The sequence below is a fragment of the Geospiza fortis genome, unplaced genomic scaffold (genome assembly GCF_000277835.1).
Source record: "Geospiza fortis unplaced genomic scaffold, GeoFor_1.0 scaffold200, whole genome shotgun sequence".
NCBI classification, from domain to species: Eukaryota; Metazoa; Chordata; class Aves; order Passeriformes; family Thraupidae; genus Geospiza; species Geospiza fortis.
The window spans coordinates 4,176,324-4,202,133 of record NW_005054353.1 but is presented as its reverse complement, the minus strand read 5'-3'; positions in this window follow the sequence as shown (position 1 = coordinate 4,202,133).

Here is a 25,810-nt window from a genome sequence, read left to right as displayed (position 1 = left end):
TAGGAAACTCAGGTATATTATTAAACATTCATTATTCTTCTTGTATTGTTTTTTGTATTACTTTATTTATTTCCATGTCCTTGGAGTAAGATTTTTTAGTTTGATAAACCAATATTTAAACATATAATTAATTTTGGATTCTGAGGGTTTTTATTAGAAACAGTCGAAACATTTTATTATATTGCTTTTGGTGTGGGCTTGTGTTGCTGCTCCTGAATCACTGCTGTACATAGTTGGAGATTCAGACAGATAACCTTGGTTTTCAGGCATGAAACCTACACAAAATTTTTAGGTGTGTGGCCAGAATTCACACAAGCAGCAACAAAGAAGACAGCTTTTTCATGTACTTAAAGTTGAACAGGATTCTGAAAGGTTTGTTGCATGAGGATCATAATGCTACCTCCAGTCATATGTCAAAAATATTTCTGAATTTTACAGATCATGTCACTTTTATGAGATGAACCTAATTCTTACAAAGGCTTCCTAAATGGAGATCTGGCTACTGTTATGTGCTGCTACATACAAAAGGCTCAATTTTTGATTGCTAGTGAATGACTGCTGAGTGATCAAGCCTGAGATTTGTCTCCTTTATTTTTTTTGGTTTGAATAGGTTAATGAAATTTTCTACTCATAGAACACAAGGTCTTCTTCACATAGGTACCTTACAAGAAAAATAGGGTTGCAAGTCTTAAAATGTTGCTGAAGTGTTCTCTATGTTAGACATATTTCTCTTTGTGAGTATGTGCATTTATTATGGTTTCATAGAAAGTTAATTTTTAACCCTAAGGAGAAAGAAAAATCTCATTTGTGCTAGTTATAATATGACAATAGTTCTCAAAATTTGAGAAGGATTGAAGTCACACTTTATTCCTCTATTAGACATACTGCTTTAATGGTGAAGCATCAATCATAGTTCTGTGCAATCCAAGCTTTCCCCTAGTTTGCAGTGTATGCACCAATCTGGATTTATATGATGGAAGATTTTGGCATGGAGATAAAAACTCCCCACTTTTCCTCCAGAAGACCAGGATATCACAAGCAGCTGTTGGCAGAACTTTGACGTATCTTCTCTCTGTCAGCCATAGCTCCACCCTGAAATATAATCTGGGAGTTGATGGAATTTAATTGACCATATTTGCACTTACACATGCACGTGAATTTACTAACATAACTAGAACGTTGCTGCTTATGTGGACAACTAATTGTTCATTTTTCTCCCAAGCATATCTCTCCTCAAGAAAATAGTTGCATCTTTTTGATGCAATTAATTTCTTTGCACTCATAGCCAGATGAATATACTTGAAAAACAGGACACAAGAATGACAATGTAACTTGTAAAAAGTTTCAAGAAGAGGAAACATCTAAATTAAACTTAATACTACATTATGTTTGAAACATTAAATGAATATATGTCAGGAGATTTTGAAAGTTGAATATCAAATCTTGCTTTTGCAATTGATGAGTTTTAATTGGTTCATGGGTTTTATTGTGCCTAAAGTTATCTGAACATGTTTAGGTTTTTTTTCTTTGTTATATTATTACTGCTACTAATTTGGGCACAGGTTGTACCTGTGACAGCTTATGCAGGAATGAAGGCATGGTACTCTGCCAGGCAGAGCCTTTCATAAAAACTGCTACATCCATTTTCTTTTGCTACAACTGTGGCAAAAGAAGGAAAGTGAGAGACAAAAAAGTGGTGGTTTTAATTAAAACTTATGGTACAAAAAGATGAAAATATTATGGTAATGTCTCTTCAAGGCAAATACTGAACTAGAAGACTGTTGACCCCCAGGTTCAACAATTGAGCAATATTAGGTTCAACAACATGTAGAGTGATATAATGTTATAGGGGCCTGACCCTATTGAAACCAATAGGAAGAATTTCAAAGAATTTTGAGAGCTTTGGATATGATCCAAAAAGTAAACTGATACTCCTGGGGGAGACATTTTGCATACCACTTTTGGATTGTCATTTGCACTGTTATTGAATATGTCATTCACCTTAATATTAATGCATAGAAAGGGTAGGGATTTTTTAGTAACCAGAAATTATATTTCATTCTAGTAATTATTGCAGAAATACTGTCCTTTTCATAAAAATATGGGTGCTTCTTCCCTATAAATATTTTATAACATCTTATCTTGCAACACATGGTAGATGAAATGGCTTTTGTCAAGTACATCCAGAAAGTAACTACAGCTTTTCTTTTTTTCTCAGATTTATTTGCATTTAAAATGACTTTTTAATTGTTTGTTGTTTTAGGCTTAAAGTCTACAAATAGAATAGAGTATAATCTGAGATTCTGGTCTTTTATCTGTAATGACAGAGATCACACTGAGGACTGTTTTGTTACTGCGCTTGTATTCTTGTTTCATAAAGACTGTAATGTTACACTTGGGTCAGTAAAGTAAGAGCTTTGCTGACCAAAGGTCTCAGATTTGTTTGCTTCAAACGAAGAATGTTTTAGAAAACATTTTTATGTTCTTGTTATGCTCACTATAAATCACCAGACTGCAATTTTTTAAGTTTAAAAGCTGACAAGTTGGGACTTTGAAGCTGTCACCAAACTATTTCTCCACTGGACTCTTACAATGGTTCAGAGTGTTACTCTCTGCACAGGAGTAGTCAAGCTTTCTGTGCTGATGAAAATGCCATTAGTTCATGAAAACTGAAGTACTGCCCTGCTCTGCTTCCCTGGAAGGAAACCAGACTGAATCTCTCCAGAGCTTCTGGAGACATGTCTTGAATCCTTCTTGCAAGATCACTCAAGCGTGTCCCACAAGGTGAAAGAAGTGAAATTCCTTTCTATACAGCAGAGAGGGAGCAGAGAAATCAAGACCCAACAGCAAATACTAGTTCCTCTGATGTCTCTGGGTACTAATAAGCATTGGAACTTGCTCTGAAGGACTTACAGAAAAATTGAGCAACTGGGGTGTTGGTGTCCATATTTCTTCTGTGTCATACCAGGGCATATTCAGTAACTTTGGTTTCAGAGCTGTGTTATAAAGCATGAGATATTTATATTCAGAGTGTATGTTTCCTTCATTAAACACATCCCCCTGAGGACAGCAAAGCTGGCAATCTTGTCTTGTGACTGACACTCTGTCAGTGGTTTCATTAGCTGGACAGAAAATCTCAGAAAATCTGGATTATCTAGATTTAGGATTTAGGCTCGCTGACATCAGTTTTGCTTCTAGGTTTAGGTGAGCTTTGAAAACAGATATTACGAAAGGAAACCCTTCACTTTCTGAACTACTAGGAGAGATCAATATCCCTGGTTAGTCTTAGGAGGAGTCATTTGGAATAGAAAGACATAAATAAGCGATAATTGTTTCCATGGAAAAAAATAAATATCCTTACACTTTCATTTCACTTACAATTGAGATTAGCAACTATTATTATCCATAGCTTTAATTTGCATCCTGAATATATCAAGTCTGCTTCACACATTACAAGCCCAAAATAGTTGCAGAATACTAAATCTTTAACTTTCTTGTGTTCTTTTCTAATTTAGCTTTTTTAATGATAAGAGCTTTTCAAGCTTAAGCAAAATGTTTTCATATTAGGCTTGTGTTTTGTATGTCTTGGAATATAGCTGTGGATAATAAAATGATTACTGAAATATGAAAACAAAATTTGTGTGTGTTTTTAAACATATTTTAGTATACAAAGACTAAAATGCCAGGGAGACTTTCTAGCAGCCTTACACTATCTAAAGGGGGCCTACAAGAAGGTTAGTTCTGATCTTTGGTTTTATTTGTAAAAGACAAAAATTTTTAAAAAGTAAAAAAATCTACATCTGTTAAATGTATGATTGGCATATTTTCATAGATTTACAAATAACTGCATATTCAAGAGCCTGTCTCCTTGCATGTTAATAGCTAAAATGTATCAGCAGAAACACTAAAAATTTCACTGGTGGTTTATCCAGGTTATCCTGAATTTTCTTCTTCCTGCTATCTGTATATATACATACATATATATATACTTGTCACAGCATGTGGGTAGTTAAAGATATTCACATGTGGTATTATGTGAATTTATGTTCTGGTGCTTGTTTTGTTGTTCAAATATATCAAATATCAGAAAAATGATTACAGAAAAAGAGGTGAGAGATTTGAAAACACATGTTCCTATGCAACTGCTTAATCAATAACAATTGGTATGACCTTGAAAGAACAAATCGACTGAAATCAGTCTCAGCTGATGGATAAAAAAAGAAGGCCTTCAGGAAGCTGTGGAAATATTTAACATGGAGGATAGCCCCAGAAATTATTTCAAAATTAAGTGCATAAAATGCCATGCTGAACAGAGAAATATTTTTTCCTGGCTGGTGCTGCAATGGTGTCAGTCATGAGGCTGACGAAGCCACCACTGTCCTTATGATTAACCAGCAGTGAACACTCACTTGACACATGTGAGATTTGTATCTGCTCAGGGGAGGATGGGTAATGTGAGCCTGATGTTCTCACTCTGACTGTGGCTGGCTATTGGCAAGCACTGATCCTTACAGATCTCAGGCTGACATGCTCCAATACTGTTAATCTGATTCATCTGTGTTTGCCTTTCATATACACTCAAATGTATCTTGAGGAGGAAGGGCATGTTTTTTAGAAAAGCAGCATATACTAGCCTGAGGGATGATCTGTTTTGATAGAGATGCCTTTATTTGCCATACCAAAAAAAGAAAATTATTTACTGTATCAGGCCAAAAATACTTTGCATTTCCAGCCTTTCCCAGTAAAATATTATGTTTAATGCTCTCACTACTTTTGAAGGCATGGTCAATAAAGCTGCTTCTTGACAAGTTCTTGACTCTTAAAGCTGTTATTTTTTGGCCAGGATCTGTAAAATAAGATAACAAATGGGTTGATAACAAAGTCCTGATATGCAATTCTTGAAATAAACGTATATATTTCAAGAGGTTAGAAGTGAATCAATTAACAGTAATTTTGCAGAGTGATTTGGGCACTTAATTTGACACCAAATTCCATTGGTTTATCATTGAAATTGAGGGAACGGGAACCAGTCTCTTCTGGTTTGTAAGTCACTCAACCCCTGCTAGGCATAGACTAGTGCAGAATCTGACACGTCTGTTGGAGTTGATTGCAAAAAGATGGGGTAAGGGAGATGAGGAGGTCCTTAAGCAAGTGATCTTCAAAAACAGTTAATGGAAAATTGTTGGGATAGTCAGAGGGACAGAAGCTGCCAAAAAGTCCCAAGCTTGTGATTTGGGTCTGCTTAATTTTCCCAATCCTCCAGTCTCCTCCTGCTGTCTGCCAGCTGGAGCTGATCCCACAGGGGATGCCCTTTGCTCTTTCACAGATGTGCCTTTCCTCCACCCAGATCCCCTCCCTTACTCCACAGACCACCTGATGAGAGAAACTTATAAAAACTTATAGAACTTATTACTGGGTAAATGATGTTACAATTAATTCTAACATAGTTTACAGAGATATAAATCATTAGAGTGTCAGACCTAGAAATTAATTTCATCAAGAATATTAAAGAAGACAACATAAAAGGATCTGATCTAACAGTCAAGTCAAGATCTTATATCAGTCAGTGTAAGAATATCATCTGCTTTGAAAAGAAATATCAAAGACTGTTCTTTCTTTCCAACGTGAATTCCAGACCATCATTGCTTTGGAGCAGGCTGCTCAGGGAAATGGTTGAGTCAACATCCCTAGAGGTATTTAACAGACATGCAGATGTGGCACTTGAGGGTAGTATTTAGTGGTGGACTTGGCAGTGTTAGGTTAATGGATGGACTTTGGGAACTTAAGGGTCTTTTCCAATCCAAATGATTCTGTGATTTCTTGCTTTATCTTCCAGGACTACTGATTAATATTTTATATTTCACTCACTATAGGAATACCATTCTGTAGTACAGAACACAAAGACAATGAGACAATGAAGGAGAGGTAAAATTTCCAGCACTAGGAGTGAGAATACATTGTCACCATAAAAGCCCAAAGGATCATAGAAGTTGTGACCATGACAAAAAGCAATATCATTAAGTACATTGAGTTCTCTAGATTACTTAGCAACACTGGCACAAAAATAGGTTTCTCATGACCAAATGTGGTGGATTTTATAAGGTGGTAGATTCATTATAAGGAAAGAGTACTCATTGCAGGGGCCAGTTGAATGAGTCTGTGTATAAACAAAATTAATTACACAATATCTTCTCTGATCCCCAATTTCTCATAGTGCAGCTGAACTTGTCTTTCAGCTACTTGGCATTTTTTTGTCTCATTATTTACTCCTGCCGTCAGAATAACAACAGAACTAAAATCAGTGCTGAAGCAGTCCAAGAACTAAAGCCATGTGATCTCAGCTCAGCCTACAGCATGAGGAATGAAGCCTTGTTCAAAGCCAGTGTTGTGGTGAGTGACAGTATAAAGCTGTGGCATGAAGTCAGTTCACTGGACTGCATCATAATTTACTTTGTCCTTTCACCAGGATCACTTCTGGCCACCTTAGAGCACAGTGTATGCTGCATTCATCAAAAGGAAACTTGTTCAGCCTCCCTTTCCAGAAATCATAGCCCACCTAAAGCAATCATGATTTATCTGTCCTCACAAACCCTTCTACTGACTTAGCTTCAGCATGAGGTTCAGAAGCCCTATTTTGTTCTGCTGCCTAGGTCTGATGCAGTATAAGATAACCCTGCAGACCACGCTGCAGCTCCTGTAAAGTTAAAAATTCACCCTGTGTATCTGAAGAGCCTCTGCCAAGATGCCTGCAGGCAAGAGCCAAAGGGAATGCACTGGTTGCTGGCTGCTATATCATTCCTCAGGTACCATCCCTTCCCATCTTGCAGAATACTTCTGAGCTGCGTAAAGCAATGCACCAGGGCCAATTTTCCCCCACTAGATGCTAGAATTATAGACAGAAGAAAACACAGTTGTCTCCACCATGGACTGAGTCACAAGAGACCCCTGCAGTGTGTCAGTCATGTAAATAGAAACATGATCAGCATGTTATTGCTGTGAACTGGAAAGGCTGTGAGAGGAAATACTAAGCAATCAATTTTGTTTCCTTAGCAATGTTAGTCTTCAGGACAGTAACAGAGATAAGTCCATTTCTCTGTATGAAACTGTTAACCCTGATCTCAGTCACTTGATGATTGAGCGGTCTCAACCATTTGGTGAAACACTAAATATGTCAAAATGTAATCATAGAAAAGCAAAGAGAAGTAAAATATTGATACATTAAATCCATAGTAAAAATGAAGTATAATTGTCTCATCTATGATAACTTTAACTTTTCTAAAATGATCTATTACTCTAGAATTTAGAAAGAAATGTAATCGAAAAAGCAACTTAGTTTTCATTTTTAGACCGTAGTTCCATGTAACAGAGGGAATTATGCACTCTAATCACCCAAAATACTTCCAGCAAGTATTTCTGTCTTAAATTTTGAATAATTTCACACAATTACTCTTTTCTCAGTATGACTCAGTAATATCCAGATTATTACACACAGATTATTGAGTGTCCATGTGTCATTTTTAAGGAACTCACTAAATATAGTGAAAACATGCATACATCTTTTAGGAGTACAACAGAATCTAGATATTTTAAGTATCTGTGCATTGGGAAAGCTGCTATAACCTATGTATCCCTGCTACAAGTATAAGCAAAGACTTGCATGGGAGGTAAGATGCCAGAATTCAAATGGTATGAATGAACTGCAAATAGGACAGAATAATTCCAGTTTTATCTGCAGCTTTTGTGGTAATAACAGGTTTGGGATCCTAAAATTAATTCCATTTCGCTGTGTTTAAATTCAGCTTCCTTTTCCCAGACTCATCCCAGACAGCTTAGACACTTGACTAAGAAATATCACTTTTCTCCACCAATTTGGTAAAATGTGTCTATCCCATCAGTCTATGACTTGCATGAGATTCCTAAATGGCCAAAAGCAGTATGGCAACAATCCTATCACTTGCTTATTAATTGCAGATAGTTGAAAGAAGAGGAAATATATTTTTCTTTCCTGCGTCAGCCACTGTAGCTCATGAGAGATGGGGTCTGTTTCCTGCTTGCTCCTGATGTTATTGCATTGAATCACACTATCATTCTGACTTTCCAAGCTTTAAAAGATTAACTTATTTTATGAGTACTACTTAATGTAGCAAACATGGTGACTGTTTATCAGTGAACTCTTTTTTCAGAAATCCTGTCTGCATCATTCCAGATATGTTTTATAAGGATCTTCCCACTAGAGTTCAACTACAATTAAGGTCTTGCTTGACTGATGCCCTTTCCTTTGCAGAAGAAAAGGCTTTTAAATTTTGCAAAAAGAAAAAGATAGCTTTTTTTTACAGGCAAACATTTCCATGTGAGTAAAATATATGATTTTAAATACGCTTTTTTACATTTATTTTAAATTTTTGTCTCTTTAGTGACGTACTGTCCTTGAGTTTATTTCCAGGTGGTTTGACTTTTGACTTTAATAATTTATTTTTTTTTACAGCATGCTGAGTTCTGATGATCATGTGATCAGCCTCACAGCCTCATGTGATCAAGCCTCAGACAGCTTTTTGGACAGGTTTCACTGGTGGCTTCAACAAAAAAAAATATGACAGTCATTTTTCTATTATTTTGAAAGTACTGTTGAAATTATTTTCTACATACTTGTTATAGTAGGCTGAGGTATATTATGTTATGAAAAACTGAAACTACAGTCCAGTAATCGTCATGATTTGTAAACCTGAACAGTGATATAGTAGAAGTATAGAATGAACCAAACAAGAGGAATCACCTGGAAATTATCTCTACCAACCTACTACCAGAAGGTATGGTTGGAAGGTAACACAGTGAGTCCTGTGGTCCAGCCTTGCTGGTCAGTTAGGGTCATCCCAGAGCACATTACACATGATTTTGTCCAGAGGGTTCTTGAATGTCTCCAGCGAGGGAGACTCCACAACTCTCTGGACAATCTGTTCCAGCGCACAGTCACTGCACTCTAAAGTTCTTCCTTATGTTCAGGTGGAAATTCCTGTGCATCAATTCCTGCCCATTGCCTCTTCTCCTATCACTTGGCACCACAAGAGCCTGGATCCACCCTCTTGACACCTTCCCTTCAGGTACTGATAGACAGTGATGAGGACTGTGGCCCATACTGAGGTCAGATGCAAGTTCAAAGTCGATCATTTGGAGCTCATGTTGAAAGGCATTGCTCTCCTCAACCCTCAATCCTCAATCCAACATTCCCCCACTTCCCTGCATTCTGTGGGCAGACATGGTTTCCAAAGTCCATGTGACTTTGGAAACTCCTGAGCAACTGACAAAATATGACAAGAATGACCCTGGAAGCATTCTAGCTTTTCCATCTATATGCTTGATTTGTGATTCTTCCATCTTAGGTATCTTCAAGGTCTAATTAATTCCATCTGAAAAAAGTTGAGTCTAAATTATGTGGCACTTTTTTCTCTATATTTAAAAAAATCATATTGTCCAAGGAACAAATTTCAGCTCAGACAGACAGATTGATGCCAAATGTTATCTGTGTCTGTTGTCTGTGGGCTTTATGCTCACAGGTAGATAAAAGCAAACTGGACTCTGGGAACTGAGTTTACAGCAGGAAGGAGATGCAGTTTATTCTGCCTGTGTATGGCTGTGTTTAGACTAAAAAGACCTCACTGAGATAAAACATGAGTTTTTCACCAGTGCAAACAGAAGAAAAATCAGCCTCTTGGTAATTGTTTTTCATGCTGGAATACGTTATTTATTTCACATTCATCCTCTTTTTTGTAACAAAGTGGCTTTAGTGATTGCCAAAAGGCTTAGGACAGATTAGATACAGACTTGTGACACAAAACATTTATTTTCAACTGGAGATTCAAAATGTTCTATTCAGCAGACATTAAAATAACTCAAAATGTTGTCTCTGTCTTTGATGTATGAAGCCTGAAGAAATGTGACTGCCAGCTTTATCTGATTACTGAATCTTTATGGTCTGATACATTCTAGGATGCAGAGTTCAAGAGATGTTTGCATTAGAGTGTATAGGTAACCAAGGAATTGTCAGACTTAAGCAGACCAGTTACCAATTATTCTCTCTCCAAGTATTAGCTCCTTAAGGGAAAGGCTCCAGAGGTCACTGGTAGGGGAAGACTTGCATGCTGTATGTAACTCATGCTGCAGTCTTGTTGTATATAACAAAGTCAGTTATCCATTTGAGAGTTATACTCTATATGAAAAAAGTTACTTTTAAATTTTGCTAAGTTATTTAATTGCAAAAATTCCCATAACATTTTTTAATATTTATAGGACTAATCAGAGAGTAAAAGAATTTTCTTTTTCTAAATGTGGAAGACGGTCTATCCATTTATCACAGATTTCATTCTTATCCTTCTTAAACTAATGAAGAGCAGCTGCAGTTTAGGGATACTGAGCCTAATGGAAAGCTTTGATGACATAGATGCAGCTCTTCATGAATTTAATAGGCTTTAAATTAATTTGGTTTTCTCTTTACTTTCTTATTTAAGTCCAGCTAATCAAAGTGGCTAAAAGGAAGGAAGTTTGGACTTGAAGATTAAAAATCATCTCCATTTCTTTTTTCCTACTATATTTCCCTTTCTCTTTTACATAGATATCATTTTATACAGTATTTCCCAGGATTCAGAGTGAAACATTAAAGATTTGATGTGATAAATTTACTATAGAGATGTTCAGACTCAAATTAACTGCTCTGTCTTTTTATTAAATCATTTTTCTTACTCATTTTTCCAAAACCTTAAAATAACCTAAAACATTTACAAAAGAATTTGACCTGTCGCAGACAAAAACCAACTTAATTGAAAAATTGGTTTTTCCTTTAAAAATTTCCCCCCCTTATCAGGCCTGTTTCCCCCTCCCCAAGTTTTTGAATATTTATTCTTTTTCATTATTTTCATTTCCCAATCTCGCCTTTTATCAGAGATCACTTCTTCTTGATTCGTAATATTGTGTTGTATAATATTATATATTATAATAATATATATTATATTATAATATAATATTATATATTAAATATTGTATAATATTGTATATTGAATATAAAATACAAGGACAACCAAGTCCTTGTATTTTATATTCAAATATATATTAGTATTTGGTTGTGGAAGGAATAAGTTACAAATTTACCTTTATTTTGTGTTTCTGGTTGACCAGAAAACCTCTTGATTTATTAAAACCTAATAAATTTTTTATAACAACTGTCATGTGAAACTCTGCCTTGCCTGATCTCAGCAGCCTCTTTCCCCACAGCTTCCATGTTCAGTTTTAGGAAGGAGAGCCTTGAAAAAAAGTTTTGCAATCCTCTTATAAAAGACGTGGGTTTACACTTCTTGGCTATGCTAGGAACCTGAAAGTCTGAGAAGACAGTCCACCTTTTCCCATTCTAGGAGTATTCTGCATCTTAAAATTTTAATTTCCAATGTAAATGACGCATCCTGTTTTGGTTCAGTGCTAGGTAGCTGAGACCAGGTAAGTGAGGCATGTCTAAAGAGAAGATATGACATAATTTTGTTACAAACTGGTAGAAGTCAGGCTTGTTTAGCAGCAAATATATTGCTTTTGTTCTCCCCAACCCCAACAAAATCATTAGAGCAAAAATTTGTGTAATTATAAAGAATAAGCTCACAAACATTGTGCACTTTAATTTGCACAGAGGTTTTGAAAAAGCCACATCTTTTTTGACAATATTACAAAGTTTACTTCCTTGGTCTCCTTCAGAGAAATGTCTTTAACTGCTTTGCAAAGGTTTAGAAATTGGGTTTCTGCTGTATGGTCAAGCTCCTAGACAATATTACAGCATAAAGAAGCAATGACAAAAGAGGTTCTTTCTGGCATGCTTTGCTACAATATAAACCTTTTGAAGACAAGGCAATTATTTTCTTTCACCATCAAAAGCTATTTCAACCATGGTAGTCCAATTGTGAGAATTTGCTGAGTTTTTATTACTAATTGCCTTTCATCCTTCTGAACATTATTTTTAAAAAGACCCATAAGTATTAAATTAAAATAAATCATTATTGTAAATTAGACCCAAAAAAATGCACTCTGAAGTCCCATAGAAAGAATCTGGTTTTACCCCTGAATGTCAATACCTTTTCCCAGTTGTGAAAATTGTGATACAGGCTGTTGAGTCAGTGAGAGGTTTAACAAGTCTAGAAATGAGACTCTGATATCATTATAAAACCTTTAGATTAAGGTAATGCTTTTGTTTAATTCTGACCTTGGAAATTCATTCAATAATAGCTTTGAAAACTGTTGCATTCATGAAGAGAAGAAATCTACTTTAGATAAGTTAGCTATTTTTTTTCCTTTTGGTGCTTTCTTCAGCTTAGAATATCCTTAATGTACAAGATCTGGTTTTAAGCAGGGAAGTATAATTTGCACCAGATACACATTATGTGTCCTACACTTATGCAAATGGAAACTTTATTCGAGGAATAAACTAAACTCAATCAAATGTCTACTAAACAGCCTGGAAACTGGAATATTCCCACTACAGTTCTGTGCTCATTAGCTCCAGCAAACATTTTAACTGATGCTTCTTGGGCAGTGCCAAGCATGCATACTATAACTAGTAGCTTAAAAATGCTGCTTGAAATTCAAGCTAAAACTTCTTAGCAGTGGTCAAAGGACTTGCAGGATACCTTGAATTTCCTGTCTCCACCACCTAACCTGAAGGTCCTATTTCATTGTGTTTGCTTTGAGAGAACTTTTAACAACTGTTTTCCAGAGTATTTTTCTCATGGGAAAACTATTATGTCACTCCTCCCCAGTGTTACTTCTCAGGAAGAGTTGAACTGAATTGGTCCAGACCTCCTTCAAAGATTTTAGTTTTAATTGGCTGTCCTGGTGCCTCAAAATGTAAGTGACTGAAAGAAGGATCTTATGACAAGAAGTCTTACTGAACTCTAATAACAGATAACACTGAAAATCCAGCCTAAAGTGGCATATAAACTAAGATATCTAACTCAAATATATTTTAAATGAGGTCCATTTTCAATTTTTGCTTCCTTCCTTTCTTTCATTCTTTTTGGTTTTGTTTTGGTTTGTTGTTTTGTTTTTTGGTTTGTTTTTTTTTTTTTTTTAATAAATGATTGAAATCTAAATCACATCTATTTAAAGAATTTCTGCTTTTAAGGTATGGGGAGATGAATATGATTTTGGCCAAAACCTAGGAACAGTTTATATGTAAACTTAGTTGTTGAGCATCTGGGATTGATCGCACTGAACCTGTGTTAAAAAGAACACATTTGATGAATCCCAGATGTTTTAATATGGCACTCCCTCCCAAACTAACTGGATCAGGATGGGGAAGAAATAAAAGATAAAAGTTTTAAAATTAAAGACCTAAGCGGTCTTAAATGTAGGCAACTTGGAGGTGATGGAGATGGTATCATTGTATCCAAGTAGACACAATTTCAAGCAAATAAGTCTCTATATTTTCTTTATTTGGTTGTTTTTGAGGGCTGAAATCTCATATGGACATAGAACTAGAGGAAAATGCTTAATCTTGACAGTGAAGATGGTGTTTGGATTCCCTTCCTCTTGCCGGTACCTGTGCTTCAGCCTTGTTTCATTCTACAGATCGGCGTGTTAATGATTTTATAGCAAACTTTAAAGACAAACCAATGTACATGGTAACTTCGAGGATAAGAAAAGCAAAGCTGAAGTGGTAATCATATAAAAGGCTGGTAAGTTTTTACCAATTTCTCTGTAGCTTAATAAGAGATCGACCAGTTAATTGATTAAAAAACACACAGTAAGTTTGTTAACATTTTCCTACAGCTGACACACATAAACATAACACCATCTTTGTCTCATTTTTCTATTTTGGGCTCTTTTGTTATCCTTGGTTTGTCTAAGTCAGGCATAAAGTATACTCTTCTTCATAAAATAATCTGGTATTTAATCTTTTCTTCTTTCCTCCCAACCCATTTAAATTGTAAGAAAAATGTTTACATGATAAGAAGTTTGCTGTTACTGCAGCTTGGAGAGTTGTCCATGGTTTTTGCTAGTACAAGGAACATGGAGAGGGAAAGGATCTTTTGCTTCATTGTGGTAGCAGATCAGCAAAAGCATAATTCTCACCTTCCCAGAGTGCTGTGCAGACATAAACAGCCAATACTTACCCTTTGAGGCCTGTGATTATGCCAAGAAGAATCAAAAAAGAAAAAAGGTAAAAGTATTTTCTAAATGTTATAATTTAAGTCAAATGGAAAAGGAGCATGAGATCTTCTGAAATAAAGGAACGTTTCCCATTGTCTGTGTTTGAAAGAATAATTTTAGCTGGAATGTTAGGTAAAATTTATCTTCCTGTGTGCTCTTCTAAGCAGAGGCAGGACAGTTTTTCTGTTCCTTTTCACTAGTGGTAATATGGCTTGAGGTGCAATGTGGGAGTCTGTCAAATCTTTTGTCAGAGTGACTTTGGAGTGGGTTGACCTTGGCTGGGTGTCAGGGGCCCACTGAGGCGCCCTATCACACCCCTTCTAAGCACGACAGGGTGGGGAGAAAGTAAGATGGGAAAATCTTCTGGGTCAAGATTATACCAGTTTAATAAAGCAAAAGTACAGGTCACACACACAGAAGCAGAGGGAAACAGAAGATTTTATTCTCTGCTTCCCGCCAACAACCCATTCCTGGGAAGCTTCAGTATTCATAGAGGTTGCTCAGGAAGATAAGTAGTAAATAGGGAATATTCCACTTCCTTCTCCTTCTTCCTAGCTTCTGATGCTGGGAATACTCTATAGATTTTGCCCACCCCCAGCCTGCTGGTGAGGTAGGAATGTTAGAAATGGGGCCTTGGTGCTGTGTCAGCACTGCTCAGCACCACCAAAACACCTTCCTCATTCCCAATACAAAGCACAGAACTGTGGGAGCTGCTGTGGAGAAAGTGAGCTGCATCTCAGCCCCAGCACAAACATACAGCTGATTTTGTTTGCCCCACTCATGTGGAAATTGCCCTCTATTGTTCCAGGAAACCCTGGGCATTAACCTCTTGATCATCCATATCACTTTATTTTATTTATTTTCTTTTGTGCTTAGTTGAACCTCTTATGTTAGTTTTATTTATAGCCAGAAGTAATGCATATACTGTCCTCTAAGTGTGTGCATGTGTGCACACATTTGCTACCCTGTGGAGTATGGAAGAGAGATTGTTACCAACATGAGTAAGTTTCACTGGAAAAGTATGTGCTGCATTATGAAGAAATAAAGTGTTTCATTTTCGTGAATGGGAATATACTGCAAGCCTGTACCTACAGAAATGAAAGCAAGTGCCTTTACAGGGCACTGATTTTTATTTTGAGACAAAGTAATTAATTTTGAAACTTGTGACTTAAAAAAATTACATTTAAATGTCTAAAATATTGAGTTCTATTTTTTCCACTAAAAATACCAAAGTATATCTAGTCAAGACAACTTCTAAAGTAAATGTTGTGAATTCATGATGAATAAAATGATTAACTCATTAAATTATTTAAACTGGATTGAAAAACATGGAAAGAATACATTTCAAGCTACATTAAAGACTTGAACAACATTCCAGAAAATTTAAAACTAATATTTTAAAAGCACATAAATCAACAGTGACAATGCAAATCCAACATGAAGACAGACTTTATGTGATATAATATTACAAATACTTTTACTTTAGAAGAACCATTAATGATTTAATCAGAATTGATAAAAAGGAAAATAAGTCAGAGATAAGGCTTTTACTTTGAACTATTCTTGACCTTTTTTAGGAGTCTTAGATCAGAATAAATGGTCTTCTACTGTTTAATATGGGATGTCTCAGGTGCAATGAAGCACAGTCTGGTAATTTGTTTTTTGGAAAAAGCCCTGTTTCTTAGGAAAAAAAAGCTGCATTTGAACTCCTGTAAGCATGTCTGTGACGGGTTGGACTAAAGACTCTTCTAGACCAAGATCCTGTCTCTGGTACTGCCAGTAGCAGTTGTTTCAGAAAAAAGGAATAAAAATTGAATGAGTATAACATGATTGTCCCCATGGCAAATCCTTCCAGATGCTGGCAATCTGTGATTTAGGGAAAGCCTGAGCCGAAGGTTGCAATCTTTCATTCACATTTCCCAACACTCCATGAACCTACTTATGATTTTACTTAATAGCTTTTTGCACCATTTATACTTCTGGCATTCTGCACACCTCGTGGCAATGAGCTCCAGAGATTAAGTAGAAAGCTGTGAACAGCTGTATCTTCAGTTTGTTTCAATCTTAAACTTGATTATGTTTCTTTATTCCTCTGATATGAGGCTACTCACCACCTTCTCATTACTTCTGCTTCTACTTTATCTCTAGCTATGAGTCTTCTTTGTTGTCTTTTACTTTGCTGAGTTTTTTGAGGTTTTAACTGAACTCTCCTTCAAAAAAGGTCATTCTGAATCTCTCTCTTGAAAATATCTTAATCCACCTACCTTTCAGAACTGAATTGTTGAAGTTAGGGTCTTGTTTGCTTATGATTCCTGAAGCGATTGGTGCACACATGTACCAAGACAAAGCATAATTTTTTATCTGCCAAGATTAAAAGAGATCTGCAAAAACAGGCACGGCATTTAACTTTAAAAGGGTCTGTTGGTGTTAGAAGCCAACTGTAGTCTCCAAACCACTGAAGAAAAGTCGATCTAAGGGCAAATTTTGGCCCTAAAATTGCATTACATGAAGTAGGTGCTATTGGGAACAATTAACAATTCGCCATCTGCCAATAAATACATAGATATTTCTGCTGGAAGAATAGGGAGTGAGTGATATATTAGGTACCATTTTGTAATGACAACCACTGTACCAAAGTGAAAATTTTAAAACACTCAAGGGTCTTTCAGAAACTAAATCTTATGCCCTTTGTGTCATCAGACCAAATATATGACACACAGAGGAAAAACTAGGACACATTGAAAATTTTTGTCGTGCAAATACACTCAGACCACAGTCACAGGACAAGGTTGTATAAAATGAAGAAAACAAGGTTGCATAATACACAACTTCAGTTTTAAGGACTTCTATTTATGGAAAGTTTGTACTTAAAGTTATAATGCAGTTAAGAATTGGAATTTTTCACCTTAGAGAAGTTACAGTTGAAGTACAATGCATAAAGAAGAATGTATTTAAACAGGAATCCTAGCAGGTGTTTTAGAGTCGTGTGCTACCACTGAAGAACTCCATAGCTTTATTAATGAGCATCAGTAGCATTCAGCCTGACAGTCTAGATCTGTCATGAGAGGAGAGAAGACAAGTGCTTTTCTGACTTGGTTAGCTTGACCAAGGCCTTGCCTTCACCAAGTCCTAGATAAAACATAGGCTGCCATGACTGTGAAGAGCAGCCTCCTACACAGCCTCAGCCACCAGACTTCATGAAGGCATATAGTAACAGAAACTTGCTAATGAAAAAGAAATTTTAAAATTTCCAGAGATAAATGCTTTTTATAAATTTAAGAATTTTCCATTATTCCTCAACTTTTGTCATATTATTTTCATATTACTGCTATATTACTTGTGTCTCACACTACATTGGCATATTATTCTTATATATACTTATAAACACTCTGTATTTCATATTACTTATTAGTAAGTATTGATGTTTAATTTCAAAGTGACTTTTTCTACTAGCGAGTTCCATCCTTTTAATTTTTACTTTTTCTCTTACACTTCAGCCATCCACCTGTGAAATGGAGCTCTTCTTAGAGAATACATAGAAACAGTGCTCAATCAGCCTGTAATCTTCTTGAAAAACAGACTATTTATCAATCCTTTGTTCTAAAGTATAATTTTCAAACAACTACTTACCCTCTGAATGTTTTTGGAACCTCATCTAAAATGTCACCATTTTTCTTAAATTACATAAATTACATATACTAAATCTGGATCTCTTTGAGAACTGCAAAGGCAAAAAATACTAATTTGTACATCATGTACCTACTCCTTCTTAATATTTAACTTTATATAAAAGACAAAGATCGTATTAACATCTTCAGTCAAGGAAAATCTTCAAAAATTTACTGTGAACTGACTGTGCTTATCAAGGTCACTACCGCCTTTGCTATTTAAACAAGTCATCGATATTATTGTAACTATGACCTACTTTTTTACTTCCAGCAAGTACAAATTTCTCATTTTGCCATGAATTGTTTGCATCCCATAGGTCGTCTCTCATCTGTAGGGTGATCCACATTACTTCAGTCAACTGCTTTATCTCTCACCTAAACATGGAATTATGTGTAACTAAAATCCATGGTGATTTTATGTGGTTTTTTTCATTTATGATAATTTTTTTAAGCCCAGGACCAAGAAATCTTTAAAAAAATACATTTTAACAGATCTTCCTCCTCCATGCAAGTAATAAACTCAAATTTACATTCACATACACTCAGGGTTTAATCCATTCAAAATGTATAATTTGTAACACTCTGATTTCCAAAATGAAACCACAATGGTATAATAATTCAAGTATTTAATAGCACATTCAATATACTATGTCATTAATATTCAGTCTATGGACCAAAGGGATTATGCAATGTTAATGTGACTAATGCTACAAGACCATGCTGACTATTGTTAATTTTACTGACTCCCCTTAATTTTTTATTAATTGATTACCATACCATCATTTATCAAAGTTATGATGACAGGTCTATGAATTATTCAGATTTTTTCATATCTCAATTTTGGCTTGACATTAGCTTAGTTTGGATTTTTTTCAGTACTCCCTGGTTTATTAAAAATAAATGAGACAGCTCCCAAGCCATAGTTTTTAAAACTCTTGGACATAGTTTATCTGGACCAGTAATTTAAAAATACCTAGAATTTAGTAATTACCTTATGATATCTGGCTAAGATTTCACTGGAAAGCACATGTGTAACATTATGTAATGTAATCCTATTTTCTTATCCTAAAGATAGATAATAACTGAAATAATATTTTCAAATTTTCTACATTATTCAATCCAATATTAGAATTGTAATTTTCCTTGCTTCTAGCACCAAATGAAAATTCATCAGAGCTCTACTTTACTTTGCCAGACTAATAATTTTCCTTTTATTTTTTTTCATTTAATTTCAAAGGTATGCTTAATTTTTCAATTCAGGTATTACAAAGATATTCAGGTTTCACTAGGAATCATTGTCTCCAATTCCTATCTTGTCATTTATATCCATTGCTATAAAATCCATTGCATCCATTGCTATCCAATTTCTTCTCTAGACCAGATTGTTATGCTTATGATTTGGACTTTTTGATCCGCATGGTATTTTTTCCAGACTGGTTTCTGAGGGATTCAGTTAGGTTTTCTTCACCATTTTCAGATACAAATCATAATTTTCTGTTTAAATTTTCTTTTAGATTACTTGACTCATATTAATTTCACCTTTGAGAAATTAGTCTCTTATGGCATGATGTATTTACTTATATGAAGCAATTTGTTTTAATTCATTCTCAATATTTTAAATCTATTTTTATAACAATTTTTGACATTGTGATTAATGGTTTAATATGTGACAAGTTGGGAAATAGAAGAATTTCACTTATTTGCTGTAATTAATTTACTTAATAAAATTCCTCTATCATTTCCAAAAATTGTGACATTTAAATATAGTCAACAAGACAGTACAAGCAGGTGCTTATATTGAATTCCACCATGATAATGTTATTTTACCTTCCCTCTGTAGTTCTGTCTTCAGGGGTCATTTGCTGACTGATTAACACTAGCTGTTACCTAAGTGACTATATTCTGTGTGTGTATTCAAAAAAACAAGAGTAGGCAATGGGTTTTCCTTCTCCCTAATGGATTAGTGGCCTTAATTTTAGAGTCATGCTAGTCTTGTGAAAAGATCTGATTAACACTACAATACCAATTTCACCCCTTCCTATTGCTCTTAGGGTTAAACTTTTCCATCTTATACATCAGTTTGTTTTTTCTGAAAATGGAGGTTCTCTTTCTGCTGGACTGTAAATGTATTCAGATCACATAATTTCCTAATAAACTCAAAACATTCATGCATACAAGTCTCAGGATTCCTATCACCTGTTCTCATGTACCTAAAATTATTCAAGAACATCTTTTGGGACTATAACATAGAGTTTCTTAAACTGGACTATGGAGTGCTTTGCGCTGGGAACCATGTCCAAGTCCTGCTGGAAGATACTTAATTTAAATCTAAACAGCCACAGGAAAACAGTCCAACAGGTATGCTTAAGCTCCCAGCTCCCTTGGATAGAACTATGAGTTTAATGTAAAGCTCACCCTCTTTCGTTCCAAAACTTGCACAGAGAAACACAAAGAGAAATGATATCCTGGAAGTAATGGCCTACTCATGAAAGCATATCCTCAGGAAATTGGAAAAACAGGTTTTTAGGTTCATTTCCACCTTAGGTGACTTGAATTCACTTTGCTGAGCAGCAAGGTGCAGCTGCCAGGCTAGAATTTTCCAATTTTAATTTTGAGGCTGTCATAGTGCCACCAGAAATGTGGTCATTGAGAAGCCAAATAAAGGCTTAAACTAGATCTTGACCCTGTGTTGAGTAGGAATAAATGCTAATTTTATTCCCTTGAACACTGAAGTAAGTGGGATCATCCTTAGTGTCTCATCTTACCTAAAAAGGATCAGGGAAATCATCATCATATGATGTAAGCGGGGTACTGCTGTGATGGTTGAGTAACATCATACCTCTCTGTGGCTGGTCACTAGTTCCACAAATACACAAATGTTGTATTGCACTAAATAGTTTGTTTAGTTGTTTTGCACTGGGTGATTTGAAATGTGCACAGAGAATATTATGTCACGTAGACTGTGATTTCCCTTCTCCCATCACATGATCCCTCCCTCATGCACCCCTCTGCTATACCCCCTGGTGATCTGGCCCCTGGTTACCCCTCTCCTCGCCCCTCCTCAATGGTATCCCATTGACTGTGGTCCTCTTACCCCACCCCCATTTCTCGGCTATAAAAGTCCCCTGCAAGAAGGCAACACCCTCTTTTCCACTTGGGAGGTCACCAGACCCTCAGATGTCCCTTCCCAAGCCAATAAACAGGACACTCGTTCCCACCTGGAGAAGGGCATTTCCAGTATTTTGCTTTTGTCCATGGAAGACCATGTGGGCCAGGGTGCATAGCTAGCTGGAGTGGCCTCAAACAGCAGCCTGAGAGACACAGATTCTTACACACAAATGAATTGTGTATTTTAAAACTAAACCTTTTGTTTCCTCCTGTAGCTATTCCCATTGCTACTTCTTTACTTCCCATTGCAACATTTAACTTTGAGGCCTCTGTCTCATGACCTGTCCCAAAGTGAAATTGTGCAGAAGCCCTGGGCACAGGGGCCTCTGGGTGGACAGCCACTGTAACCTGCTCCCCACTTGACCACAGCTCACAGACCTGGGCTACAGAGACTTTAGACAGTGGGGTCTAAAACAAAGAGGTCAAATTGTTGTCCCTTGAATGAGTTCATTTAAAAATTCTAGGAGCAGGCAAAGGTATGTGGATGGCAGAAAAAGAACACCCCAGACTTCCCACCATGTAAGGCAGCACGGCTGCCAAAGCATGACCACACACAGAAACACGGCCCTGTCAGACAAGCATAAACCGCAGAGGCATTCCTCCAGCCAGGGATTCCCACAACATCTCCCAATCTGTCTGAATTTGTCACAGACATGCTCTTTCACCACAAACAGGATGGTGATACACATCTTACCCTGCTCCCTGTAAGACATAGAAGAATGACATAACGGGGTGTTAAAACCCTGACACAGCTGGGAAAGCATTCTTTCAGAGCAGGCAAGACAACATCACACATACTCCAAGAATCCAATCCAAAGCCTTGGAATAATTCAAGCGTGTGTTATGTTCCCCTGGACCCTGAGTGCCTCCTAAACTCAAGCACTTTAAGAGATGACAGCGCAAACACCTCTGGGGCAAACAAACACTCATGTACAGACATACTTACAATTTCCCTTTCCCCAAATACACTTTTGTATGGAATCTGAGATAAGAATTTCTGAAGGAGAAGAATGTCAAAGAAAAGTTTCTATCTTTATTCAAATGAGCATCTAAAGATTTTTTTGTTTGGAATCCCAAAGCTGAGCTTGTGACACCTAAAAAAATCTGACCTTGAAAAGTAAACCATTGAACTACATGCAAAAATAGAAAAAAGAAATATAAATAAATAAGATGAATATTGAAAATATTAGCCTGGCCAGAGTGTAGTGAGGCTTTGTATGTGTTAATAAAGAGAGAACTCTATTTGTTAATAAAACAATAAGACTAAAATTTATCTGATAAGAAGTCTTCAAGAATGAGAGAAACCCACATCACAGAGAGTATGTAAGATTCATTGCTGTGTTTCGTAAACTTTGCAAGTGAAAGATAGGGAGTGAGACTGATTAGAACTATATGGCACTTTTATTTATAACTTTTAACACAATGTGTACTGTGTTAAAATATCTGTACCCATTAAATGTGGGCTCACAATTTACCATCTAAACTGTCCTCACTGAATTCAGCTTAAAGAGAAATGCAAACACTGCCATATACATGATAATTAGGTACAGATGTGATTATTTGACAAATAATCATAACGAATAATTGTCACTTCCTTGTTTATAAACCACTAATTTAAAACATGTGTGTGCTGACCTAACCTCACTAGTGCACCCTTTTCTGATGTGGGTAGAGAAGAGGGAGAGAGGTTCAAGCTGTTATCTTTTCTTCAAGAAAACTAACCTTTTGTTCTCCGGTTCTAACTTTCTGCTTCACAGAGTTACTTTGCTCAGAAGCACGTTTCCCACTGGCTTCTGTTTTGCAACACTTGTCACGAAAAACCACTTTGGGAGAGAGGAGCAGGAGGACAGAGGCACAAGACGTGGTATGTGGTTGATACTATTTCTTCCAGACATAGCAGTGAAAGTGGTTTACATCATTAGAGGGCTGCATGCTCCCAGACATGAAGGATATACAAGTATCTTCTCAGTCAGAAGAACCATAGCTTAGATTAAGCAACAACATAATTGAGAGATATTTATTGTGTGAGAGAATTTCATAGAGAGAGAGATCCAAACTACCTTCTCACTTTGCACATAAGCAAAGTTTTCAGTTTGTTCATGGACCAGATATGAAGTTGGTAATGGCATTTAATACCAACTCCTAAATTCATAACAGATATATTAAATTTATTTGTTTACATATTAGAAAATAGGAATTTAAATTTTCCCATTTAGTAAAATCAAAGGTAATTTCACTTCAATTAATGATGTCATACCAAGGATGAACAAGCAATGTGGTCAGTAATGATTAAAATGGTATATTTCTAAGGTTGCACATGTCACAAAACAGTATTTACTTTGAAGTATGTTGTTTATCTGTACTGAAAAATGTTAAACCCACTCTTCAAACCGTTTAATTTAAGTTTGCAATCAAGTGCTGGTGTGGAGTCTTTAGAAAAAAAGAGCAAGACTCTTAGTGAATGTTTATGTAAAAAAGTACTGTTTACATTTCAGCTTCCCCTCAGGATCTTTAGCTTAATGTTTATAGAAAGCAGGCAGCAAAGTTGTATAATTTTATTATAATGAACAATACCATTTAAATTAATTATTATAACTTTCTCCTAGATCACCATTGTTAAAAATGGAGATAACAGGGGTCTTGTACAATCACAGATTTTTGACTTCTCTTTTTTTGTAGATGTTTCCTGTGGCACAATAGAAACCCAGCTTTTGACATCCCTGAAGATGCTGCCAAGATCTGCTCTTCACAGTGATATCAGCTCTGCTCTCCAAGCAGAGACTCTGGCTATGGCAAGGGTGCAGAATGGTGCACCCACACCCCTGGTCCGCAGAATACACTGTGTGGGAAGATATCAGAGCATACCACAGATTCCATCCTGTCCACAACCCCAGGTTGTTTTTGAAAGGAAACCAATGTACATAGGAAGATGACAAGCACACAGATCTCTTGGAGCTGAGTGAGAATGAAACAGATCCTGGTAACAAAACAATCAGAACTGAAAGTGAAATGTGAACCGCATCCTCTTGCTCTGCTAGGATTAACATGTTCTTTGGGTGTGACTGAGCTTTTGTGCATCTGAATCTGCTAGAACAGTAGAGCATGCAGGTAACAAACCTTCCAATGTTAATTAATACTTCTTAATTTATTAATATTATTCTCAATTATGATTTTGAAAAATATTTATTCAACTCATACCTTAAGGCAGACTTTAAGAGCAAAACCCATTCAAGATAAGAGAACTACACTTTTTGGAATAAAGTCCTTGGTCCTGCTTTTGAATTTATGAGTTGATCTAAATTTTTCATACTACACTCTGAATGTTAGTGTCCAGAGTCCTGCAGAGTGTGCACAGCTAGTCTATCCCAGAAATGGCAGACAGCAATATCCTTGAGCAACACATGACCGTGTGTAGGACCACAGCAGCTCAGAATGATCCTCCTCAGGGGAGAGTGGGGCTTGTACAGCAGTCTCTTCTCTCCAACACCATGCCACTGCATTGACACTGCCTTCCTTCCAATCCTCTTTACAGCAGCCTGTACCACACACTACCACCCCTCCCACCCCAGCTATTTTCTCTCCCTCATTTTCTTTGGTTCCATGACTCTGCACTCACTCTATAGAGCAGCCCCAGGAGTTCATTTCAGCAGAGGCAGTTGGAGCTCAGCTGGACATGCCAGGTTGCAGATTTTGCTGTGGGACTGAGACAAACTTGCCAATCTAACAGCTGAGGTTGACCCAGTGGCTCTGACCACCCACCACAAATAAACAGCTGCTTTTGGCTCCCAGGACTGGAGAAAACCCCAGCAACCTCACCTCATACTATCAAACCTCTCATCCCTCCTCTTCTCTCTACTTTTTACCAGAGAGAGCAAAAGACTAAAATCAACCCTCTGCTTCAGAGTGCTTTGTAGAAACCTTCAGCAGAAACAGTTTACTTTTCTCCAATAATAATTGAGACTAATGCAGACTAAGAGGCCCTTACCAATATCTCTGACCAAAAAAAAAGGCTCAGGAAATTCCCAAATAAATTAACTTTTCACACTAAGGCTGTTTCCTAAACTTGTTTTGGTCTGGTTTGTTGTGTTTTTTCCTCCATTACAGTCTAATCTAAACTTTGTATGTGTATGTATGTGAATGTGAATATGTGCCAGTGTCTGTGTTTAGCATGAATATTCCAGTTTATTTATCATGGGAATTAGCCATGGTGATCCAGGGTCTCCCTACTCAAATATATGATATACTTGCAACTGCTTTACAGTGACTTGATCAGATTAACACCTTTGTGATCCTTGGGTCCATTTACTCTGTCAAAATTAATACCATATTTTGATTCCATAATGATTGTACATTTTTTTAAATATGTCATTTAAATGTAGACAATCTAAAGTAGATAATCTACTAATCATCTAAAGTGGATAATTTGGCCTCACTTTATTCTGCAGAGATAAGATCATTTTCTGAATAAAGTACATGATGTTTCTTCAGACAAATTTCTTATGGAAAAACATGTATATATTTAAAGCTCAATCTGTGTTTTTCTGGATTCATCCCTAAATAGATGCAAATAATTAGACTTGATATCAGGAGATCTATTTCAGTATAATTTGATCCAATTAGGAATAAAAAAGACCAGAAAACAACACTTTACTCCAAAACAATTCAGAAGAAGGAAAACTCTGTTGATGCAACATCTGTTCTCCTCAGCTCCCCTTAGTGTCTGATCTCAGCATACTGAAACATCTGTTATTTTTGTGTATGACTGGGGTCAGAGACAGAAATTGGCTTCTTCCATG